The sequence below is a fragment of the Bidens hawaiensis genome, unplaced genomic scaffold (assembly GCF_021521415.1).
Source record: "Bidens hawaiensis isolate Kalapana, Puna unplaced genomic scaffold, B.hawaiensis_p1.1 tig00043537_1, whole genome shotgun sequence".
In the NCBI taxonomy this organism is placed as follows: domain Eukaryota; kingdom Viridiplantae; phylum Streptophyta; class Magnoliopsida; order Asterales; family Asteraceae; genus Bidens; species Bidens hawaiensis.
This window is the reverse complement of record NW_027497726.1, coordinates 111,745-119,962: the sequence shown is the minus strand read 5'-3', so window position 1 is coordinate 119,962 and position 8,218 is coordinate 111,745. Positions and strand designations below refer to the sequence as shown.

General features: G+C 38.3%; 1 pseudogene; it reads right to left on the bottom strand.

Annotated features, from left to right (window-relative positions):
• Positions 1 to 7,296: 7,296 nt before the first annotated feature.
• LOC143594359 (putative serine/threonine-protein kinase PBL22 pseudogene) lies at positions 7,297 to 7,961 on the bottom strand (annotated as a pseudogene).
• Positions 7,962 to 8,218: the final 257 nt, after the last annotated feature.

The following is an 8,218-nucleotide window of genomic DNA, read 5'->3' as shown; positions in this document are numbered from 1 at the left end:
AGTGTGAGTGCTTTGGACGCTTGGAAACATTCTGAATTTCTATGTCGCAATTACGTGCTCAATGGTTTGGCGGATCCATTGTATAACGTCTATTGTGGGATAAAGACAGCCAAAGAACTATGGGAGTCTTTAGACAAGAAGTATAAAACCAAAGATGCGGGAACAAAGAAATTTGTTGTGGCCCGTTTTTTGGACTTTAAAATGGTTGACTCCAAGACTGTGATCACCCAAGTCCAAGAACTACAAGTTATACTTCATAAAATTCATGCCGAGGGTATGACACTTAGTGAAACGTTCCAAGTTGCAGCCATAATTGAAAAGTTGCCTCCTAGTTGGGTTGAGTTTAAGAATTATCTTAGCACAAACGAAAGGAGATGACTATTGATGAATTAATTGTTCGTCTTCGAATTGAGGAAGACAATAAAACGGCTCAAAAATCAGCTCGTGTGGAGCCAATGGCTAAGGCCAACATGGTTGAACTTGGACAATCTTCTAGGGGGGCATAAGGGTAAGGGTAAAATGAATAAGGGAAAGGAAAGGTGAACCTTGGACCGAAGAAGGAGGTTGTGAAAAAGAAACCTCAATCTTCAAACTTCCAAGGTGTTTGTTACAATTGTAATGAGAATGGCCATCGTGCGAACCAATGCAAGAAGCCTAAGCGTGAGCGTGCGCATATGGTGGATGAAAATGGTGAACCGTTGGTGGAAATGATCACCGAGCTCTCGGCAATGATTGAAGAAATCAATCTTGTGGGGGACAAACCGCAAGGATGGTTCATTGATACGGGTGCGACCCGTCATGTGTGTGGTGACAAGACCCTCTTTAGCACCTTTAAGGAGGCTGCTAGTGATCCTAAGTTGTTTATGGGGAATCAAGCAACGGCCGACATCAAGGGTGAAGGGAATGTGATCTTGAATATGACTTCGGGAAAAGAGCTTACTTTGAGCAACACTTTGTATGTGCCCGAAATTCGTAAGAATTTGGTTTCGGGTTGGTTGCTTAATAAGTTTGGTTTTCGTTTAGTGTTTGAGTCGGACAAGTTTGTCTTGACTAAGCGTGGAATGTATGTTGGTAAGGGCTATGCCCTCAATGGTATGTTTAAACTTGATGTAACCGTGATTGGAAATGAAATGAATAAGGCATCTACTTCTGCTTATATTATTGAGTCTTTAAATTCAAATGTTTGGCATGGTAGATTAGGACATGTAAATTTCAATTCACTTCGTCGTTTAATTAAATTAAAAAGCATACCAACATTCCACATTGATACAAACTCGAAATGCGAAACATGTGTTGAATCCAAACTTACAAGATCATCCTTCAAATCGGTTGAAAGAATAACCGAAACACTTGATTTAATTCACACCGATGTGTGCGATTTAAAAATGTGCCCAACAAGAGGGGGAAACAAATATTTCATCACGTTTATTGATGATTGCTCGAAATATTGCTATGTATATTTACTTAAAAGTAAAGATGAAGCAATAGAAAAATTTATCTTGTTTAAAAATGAAGTTGAGTTACAACTTAACAAGAAAATTAAACGTGTGAGAAGCGATCGAGGAGGTGAATACGTTTCACCATTTGCGGATTTATGCGCACAAAGTGGCATAATACATGAATTAACCCCTCCTTATTCTCCACAATCAAATGGCATGGCAGAACGAAAGAACCGTACATTGAAAGAGATGATGAATGCCATGTTGGTTAGTTCTGGGGTGAGCCATGACATGTGGGGGGATGCCATTTTAACGGCAAATTATCTTTTAAATAAGATACCTCTCAAGAATAGGGACGAGACTCCTTATAAGTTATGGAAGGGAAGAGAACCTTCATACAAATACATGAAAGTGTGGGGGTGCCTAGCTAAAGTCACCGTACCACCTCCTAAGGCTCTTAGGATTCGTCCCAAAACTGTTGATTGCATTTTCATTGGATATGCTCACAACAGTAGTGCACATCGGTACATGAATCCAAAAATCCAAATGTACACGTAAACACTTTCATGGAGGCGATCCCCAATACTGTCTCGTATTTTGAGCACGTGTTTCCTAAGTTAGGACACACACATGAGGCCTCATCGACACGAGCGAATGATGTAGGTGCAAGCTCGTCAACACAAAATGACGACTTGGTTCATGAAGGAACACATGAACGGCCCGAGACTGAGGATGGTGATTTAAGACGAAGCAAAAGACAAAAGGTTGCAAAATCCTTTGGTCCTGACTTCGTAAGCTTTATGGTTGAAGGTGAACCTAATACCTACCATGAAGCGGTGACCTCACCTGAAGGACCTCAATGGAAAGAAGCAATCAAGAATGAAATTGATTCGATCTTACAAAATCATACTTGGGAATTGGTAGATCTTCTAGTTGGTTGCAAACCACTTGGATATCGTTGGATATTCAAAAAGAAGATGAAAGCCGATGGAAGTATTGATAAATACAAGGCGAGGCTAGTGATCAAAGGTTTTAGACAAAAGGAAGGTCTAGACTACTTTGATACTTACTCACCTGTAACACGTATAATCTCTATAAGGTTGGTGCTTGCAATCGCGTCTTTACGAAGTTTGGAAGTGCACCAAATGGATGTAAAAACGACTTTTCTAAATGGTGATTTGGAAGAAGAGATATACATGGAGCAACCTGAGAGTTTCTCCGCCCCTGGTCAAAAGGGCAAAGTATGCAAACTCATCAAGTCTTTGTATGGCTTGAAGCAAGCTCCAAAACAATGGCATCAAAAGTTTGACCAAGTCATGGTTGGCAATGGTTTCAAAATTAATGAGTGTGATAAATGTGTTTATGTTAAAAACACAAATGGAGGTTATGTTATTTTATGCCTTTATGTGGATGACATGCTTATCATTGGGAGTAATGATAAAATGGTTCAATCTACAAAAGACATGTTAAAGGCACGATTTGACATGAAAGACATGGGTTTAGTTGATACTATTCTTGGAATAAAAATCATTAAAACCAAAGAAGGTCTTACTTTGAGTCAAGCACACTATGTCGACAAGATTCTTGAAAAATTCAACAAGGAAGACAAGCGAGTGGCTCGTTCTCCTGTTGACACTACTCTACATCTATGTAAAAATAGAGCTGAGCCGGTTGCTCAATTAGAGTATTCAAGAATCATTGTAAGTCTAATATATCTCATGACATGTACGAGACCCGATTTAGCATACGCGGTGAGTAGGCTAAGTAGATATACTAGCAATCCAAGTGTTCAACATTGGAAAGCTATTATAAGGGTGCTTAGATACATAAGATACACAAGAGACTATGGTTTGCATTATACCAACCATCCAGCTGTGATCGAAGGGTATACTGATGCGAACTGGATTTCGGATATGAAAGATTCCAAATCAACAAGTGGGTACGTGTTCCTACTTGGTGGGGCAACAATATCTTGGAAATCATCCAAACAAACTGTAATTGCTAGATCCAAAATGGAGTCTGAATTCATTGCCTTAGACAAATCTGGGAAAGAGGCAGAATGGTTACGTCAATTCGTGGAAGACATTCCACAATGGCCAAAGCCGTTGTCGGCAATTTGCATACATTGTGACAGTGAGTCTGCAATTGGTAGATCTCAACATTCAATGTATAATGTCAAATCAAGGCATATGAGACGTAGACATAACACGATACGACAACTACTGTCAACGGGTGTTATCACGATTGACCATGTGAGGTCAGAAGATAACATTGCAGACCCGTTAACAAAAGGCTTAAGCACGGATAAATTTTATAAGTTGTCGAGAGGAATGGGACTAAAGCCCGCGATAAAGGAAGTATGAGGGAAACATAACTTAGCAGACTGGAGATCCCAAGAGCTAAGTTCAATAGGAAAACTTAATCATATGACCAGAGGCAGTCACTGTGGGGGAGTACCCCAAAACCAAAGGGAGTCTTGAACTTCCTAGTCCTTTCTCCTAGGGAGTACCCTAAAACCAGTGACATCTGGGAGAGGTTAAGCATATTAAGGTTAAGTGAAAATAACCATGATGCTTTTAATGATTCATGGGAATCATCTATGTTAGAGAGTGGTCGCTTCGAATGGAATTGTGGGGAGGCGCAATTTCCTAGAGCTCTCGCAGAACCAGGACCGTGATCCATGACCATTACGGACACAAGAATGAGGGGTTGACCAAACCAGGGAGAGTATTGTGTGAAGGCATATTGTTGTCTACACAAATGGGGGTCTGTTCAAAGTCATCGCGGCTACAAACCGCTAGGAGGCTAAGTATGCTTCACAACGGAATGTTCAAAGGGTAACACCTACCTATCCGGCAATACTCAACTGCTGAAACTTACTTCAAAGAATCGATTTCCATTCATGTGGGGGATTGTTGGAAAATTTGTTACGTGTGCATTAGTAGGTTGTTATGACACAACAAATGCACACTAATAGACATTGATGAATGAGATATCGATGTGTGATTGTGTGTATTATGAAAGAAAATACTATAGTGGTGTATCCCACATTGGTGGGATGGAAAACTTGTGCCTTGTTTTTCCTCTATAAATAGAGAGGTAAACTAAGTTGCAACACACACCAAACCTTACACACAACACAAGCATTGTTGCAAGGTTTTTCCAACTTCTTCTTCTTCTACATTTCTGGTTTCTTTTATTCGAACCTTTTTCAGGTTTACGGTTAACTCCGGCAGTACTACTGCTCCGGCTGTTGTACCCTGGGAAACAACGAGTTCTCTTGGGAGACTCGAAATATTGTTTTAAGGGGCCCCGTGTTCAACACGATCCTCAGCCAAATCGTTTATTTTTTTTTCTTGTTCGTATTGTATTTGGTTTATTTCTTTGATTCTGTATTGTATTTCAGATTATTGTATTGTATTGTATGAGTAATAAAACTGTTTGTTAATTTTCTGTTTATTTACTCAATTCATGAATTCGGTTCCTACATAAAACATTTCTAGCTACTCCATCATCATGAGTTTCAAGTTTATTCAAAATTTCATCAATTGGGATACATGTAAGTCTATCCAAGATACTCCAACTTGTAAACCATAATCATTGAAGCATTCAACAGATCTTGGGTCCTAGTGGTGAACGATTATTACTCGGCTCCATTACCAAACAGTTTATGGATCCAACTAACATCTTTAGGAGGTCAATGTGATCGACATCATCTAGGACAATTAATACATTGTTTTGAGATAATCTTCTCTCGATCTCGTATATTCCTTGTTCATTGCACTTTAACATCACTTTTGATTTCAGAACATTTGAGAGAATTTTCTCTTGTAATGTTTTTAAGCCATGCATTCTCGATTTGGCCCATTTTTGACAAAGCAGCAACCTCCGAATTCATGACGTATGTTGACACTTACTTTAGCACTTGCTTAAGTACATGTTATTAATTAAGCAATTTATGTGAAATGTCATCACAAATTTTTCTGATGGCTTTTGCTTCATGCCTGTACATTTCATAAATGAGATAATTAGCTCATGATATGCACACAAAAAAAAGCATATATTTCATTAAGTGCTTAACATACACTTCAGTGCAGGTTAAGAAAGAAAGCTCCTATGTTGTAAAGACGCTACAAATTGACCGTGGCGGTGAGTTCAATTCTAATCAGTTGCTCATGTGAAGAAAGAGTCCGACTAGATTAAAAAGTTAAGTGATAGGAGTTGTGCTATGGTGTATTTAATATAAATTGATTGTTAGGATTATGTAATTAGCGTGTCAAAAATTATAATAAATAAAAATGGTCGATCTTAGTTGATATCATTTTTCGTGTTCGTGTGCCTAATATTGCTAATATAATTGCCATCACAAAGACATATTTTTTTTTCTAATAAGTAATGAAAGAGAATAAGATTATTGTTATAATTAATGCCTTATGTATATATATATATTTGAAGAAATCAAGAAGAAAATTACCCATTGGCCACGGTCCGAAGGTCCCATCCAGAAAGGTTACCAGCCTTCACAAGTGCTTCTCTCCAAGATTCAACTTTGTTCCTGTTTTCCAACTCATGTCGGGCAAGCGCTTCTCCATAATACCTTGTTTGTTTTCTTGGTTCTGAGGGTTCCACGTCATAAAATATAGGTATAACGGTTTGCCTTCTCTCATCCCTGTTTTTCATGATAAATGCAAGTTCATCCAAGCACCAAGACGAATTAGCATAATTTTGTGAGAAAACAATGATGGCTATCCTTGATTCTTGAATAGCCGTAAAGAGATTGGGCCAATGAGTTCTCCCCTAGGAAGTAGCTCATCGTCCTTGTAAGTTAAGATTTGTCGATCTTGTAGAGTGAAGAAGAGATGATCTACAAATGTCTTGCGTGTATCTTCTCCTCTGAAGCTAATAAAGACATCATACTTCCACGATGGAGAAGAAGAGGATGTCTGCGATAACCTGTTGAGTTGTTTGAAATTGATTAACAAAAATGCAGTTACTAAAATTTTACACATTAGAAAGATATTACTTATAATTGATATGTTGTAATGGTGGTCATTGGCAAGGCTTTTATTGTAGGAAGCTGAAAGTTATATGAAAAAAAATATATGATATAATGTTTTTAATTAGTATTTTCTATTATATTATACTGTTTTTTTTCAACTAAACATACACACACACACCCTTTTTTAATCAAAACACCCGGCCAAGATTTGAATTGGATTTCACCAAAAATACTTTGCTTCCTACCACTGGACTACAACCCAAGCCATACGGTGAGATTTATACTATGCTAATTGTTTATTTTCTTGCTAATATGAAGATGGTGCCCCTACATCTCCCCTCATCCCACCGTCCACAAATCTTACGAATAGCGCTTTGTTATCAGTGAGATTTATTGGGTATGTTTGTTAGTTAGAAAAACCATGTTATTTATAAACCCGAACGCTGAAAAATATTTTTGAGCATGAAATGAAATAATTTTGTTACAGAAAATACCCTGATCGTCCTTGGTGATTAGAAGCACAGGCCTCATCATTCCGCCATAATCCACTTGTTGCCTATCACAAACAACCAAACAAAAGGATTCTAGATTAGATCAGGCATACTGGTTTTTTTAATTAAACCGCCACAACTTACTAGTTGCTTATCAAGAGCTTTCTCTAGTTGTTCCATGACCTTCTCCATTGTTGGGCGTTCACGTCGGCTCATCAAACATTGGTAGGAAATGGTTGCAAATGTCAGTAAGGATGCTTGGTTTATCTGTTTCTTTAGATCTGGATGAATGATCTCATCTAATGTTTTCCTTTCCCAATGCTTTTTGATCAAACTAGCTGAAAATTGATGCTCATCGGTGGACTCTCTAACCCGTGCTTCAAACAATATGACCCCAAAAGAGTAAACGTCAGATTCTTTTGTGAGAAGACCAGTTTCTTCGTAGGCTGGATCAACATATCCAATTGTGCCACTAGCAATATTCGAGAACAAAAAAGTAGACATCATCCCAGGATTCAATTTGTACAACCCAATATCCGAGATTTTAGCTGTCCATTTCTCATCCAAAAGAATATTGGAGCTCTTAATATCACGGTGGAGAATTCTTTGGCGAGATCCAGTACCATCATGAAGGTACTGTAACCCACGGGCAGCATCTAGGCAAATCCGAAGCCGTTGGATCCATGTTAGATCTGTGCTGCTTAAATGTTTGTCGAGGCTGCCGTTGCTTTCATACTTGTAAACAAGTAACCTCTGCCCATCTTCATAACAAAATCCGAGAAGTGAGACGATGTTTTCATGTTTATAAACAGAAAGTAACGAAATCTCGGTTCTAAATTCTTCTTCTTGTTGGCCATACTGAGGATACAACATCTTTATGGCGATGTTGCCATGTTTACCAGATACGCCTTTATAGACAATCCCGAATTCACCACTTCCAATGACGTTCCCATTGGAAAATCCATTAGTTGATTTTGCTAAATCTTTCAGAGGAATCCGCAAACAGTTCAGTACTTCTTCGACGGAAGACATGATCAGCTTTGAATAGGGAGAGGATTTAAAAGGCTTAGAAGGAGATGACACTTTTTCTAAATAGGGGGTGAGGTAGAATAAATTAGATGAACACGTTTTATATAGATATAACTCAAAAACAATCTGGTTGTATAGATATAATATATTGGTTCAAATGCTTTCCACACTATATAGTCATATAGACGGCTATTAAAACAGACAAATCCATCAAAGTCTTTCGGCGAAGGTGGGTTCCGTGGGTAAACATAACATGGGTA